The 2,500-nt window shown below is 37.5% G+C and overlaps 1 protein-coding gene across 4 annotated transcripts in view; it reads left to right on the top strand.

Annotated features, from left to right (window-relative positions):
• LOC136833233 (DBH-like monooxygenase protein 1) overlaps positions 1–2,500 on the top strand; it is a 1,137,248-nt gene that overhangs the window by 948,558 nt on the left and 186,190 nt on the right. The gene's annotated exons all lie outside the window — the stretch shown is intronic.

The following is a 2,500-nucleotide window of genomic DNA, read 5'->3' as shown; positions in this document are numbered from 1 at the left end:
TATTATTATTATTATTATTATTATTATTATTATTATTATTATTGGAGAAAAAAATCACAGTTATGTAATTGTACAAATATATATATATATATATATATATATATATATATATATATATATATATATATATATATATATATATATATATATATATATATATATATTTGTACAGTTCCGTAAAATGTGAATTTCTCCAATTAAGATTCACGGTATTATTATTATTATTATTATTATTATTATTATTATTGTTATTATTATTATTATTATTATTATTATTATTATTATTATTATTATTATTATTATTATTATTACTACTGATGATTATGGTATAATCTTAACCAAGCCCTATTCCCATTTTTAGACTTGAGTATGATATATATATATTTGTACAGTTCCGTAAATGTGAATTTCTCCAATTTAGACTCACGGTATTATTATTATTATTATTATTATTATTATTATTATTATTATTATTATTATTATTATTATTATTATTATTATTATTGCTGGTGATTATGGTATAATCTTAACCAAGCCCTATTCCCATTTTTAGACTTGAGTATGTCCTCTTCTGTTTCTGCCAAGGTATGACACTCTCATCAGGGAAACATAAATTATAACAAATCATGAGTAATTTCCTCTCTTCCTCATCGTTATTTTTAGCATCAGGACTTTTCTCTCATAGCATGCAAATATATCTCTCTCTTCATCATAAAAGCATCTCTCTCTCTCTCTCCATAGAACCCCCACTCCTCACCCTCACCCCCACCCAATTTTTTCCCCACCCACCCAAAGTGTCACATCTGAGCAGGGCGGCACCTTTGAGTGACGAGTGGCACCACCACCACCACCACCATCGCATCTTCGGCGGCACTCGCGCCCTCCCTCGCTGGCACTCAAGCGACGGGTGCCAAGTGAGTGACTCAGCGTCGCTGCTAAAGTTTTACGACGGGAAAATATTTAATGTGACTTTTGAATCCTGCCGACTGCCTCTTTCGTTTTCACCTGAGATGGGGTGCTGAAGACGGATAGGAGAAGAAGAAGAAGAAGAAGAAGAAGAAGAAGAAGAAGAAGAAGAAGAAGAAGAAGAAGAAGAAGAAGAAGAAGAAGAAAAAGTAAAGGGGAGGAGGAGAAGAAGAAGAAGAAGAAGAAGAAGAAGAAGAAGAAGAAGAAGAAAAAGTAAAGGGGAGAAGAAGAAGAAGAAGAAGAAGAAGAAGAAGAAGAAGAAGAAGAAGAAGAAGAAGAATGGAGAGAAGGAAGTAAAGGGGGAGGAGGAGAAGAAGAAGAAGGGGGAGGAGGAGGAGGAGGGTGAGAAGGTAAAGGGGGGAGTAGGAGGAGATGGAGGAGGAGGAAGAGGTGAAGGAGGAGAAGGATTAGAAGAAGGAGGAGAAGGAGTAGGAGGAGGGGGAGGCGAAGGATTAGATGGAGGAAGAAGAGAAGCAGGAGGATGAGGAGGTAAAGCGGGGGAGTAGGAGGAGATGGAGGAGGAGGAGGATTAGAAGAAGGAGGAGGAGGAGAGGAGGAAGAGGAGGATTAGAAGGAGGAAGAGGAGGAGGAGGAGGTGGAGGAAGAGTAGGAGAAGAAGGAGGAGGGTGAGGAGGTAAAGGGGGAAATAGGAGGAGATGGAGGAGGAGGAAGAGTTGAAGAAGGAGGAGGAGAAGAAGGAGATGGAGGAGGAGGAGGAAAGAGGGTGATAAGTGCTCCTTCTTCCGTTCTGATTCTTTTAGGTGAAGAAATATGCCGCGGCTGAGAGCCAGGTGTTGCTATGTTGGGGATTTCGTGAATTATATCATTACACACACATAAGATACACCTCTCTCTCTCTCTCTCTCTCTCTCTCTCTCTCTCTCTCTCTCTCTCTCTCTCTCTCGATTATATTTGATTATCAATTGCTTAGTTTTACTGAATACGTTATACTATGATACAATTTCAGTATGTCATTCAGTGACATTTTAAGTGATTTCCTTATCAGATAATAAAATAGCAGATATGACAAACACACACTCAAGTGTATTTATTTATCTATGTGTGTATATAGTTTATATATGTATGTGTAAATGTATATATATTTATAAATGTATATATATATATATATATATATATATATATATATATATATATATATATATATATATATATATATACTGTGTATGTGTATATGTGTGTATGTGTGTGTGCATGTATCATCTCTCTGTCTGTATATATTCACGCGGAGCGGCAGTCAGATCCTGAGGCCTCCTCCTGCTTGGCTCTCGAGACCAGAGACCTCGCTCCTCCGAAGACGGCCCCATAAATAATCGCGGATAATGCGCGCCCGATCACATCCAGCTGTATCGTTATAGTTTCTCCATTGTATGGAGATTTAGTGTTGTCTCTTCGGATGATTACACACACACACACACACACACACACACACACACACACACAACGTAGTCTCTGCTTTAGCCGCTTTTTCGCCGTCTTGGGCTATCCCATATCCAATCGGGATAATGGTCTGCGC

Source organism: Macrobrachium rosenbergii, chromosome 51, assembly GCF_040412425.1.
Source record: "Macrobrachium rosenbergii isolate ZJJX-2024 chromosome 51, ASM4041242v1, whole genome shotgun sequence".
NCBI classification, from domain to species: Eukaryota; Metazoa; Arthropoda; class Malacostraca; order Decapoda; family Palaemonidae; genus Macrobrachium; species Macrobrachium rosenbergii.
The sequence above is the reverse complement of the archived record's forward strand: the minus strand, read 5'-3'. Positions and strand labels throughout refer to the sequence as shown.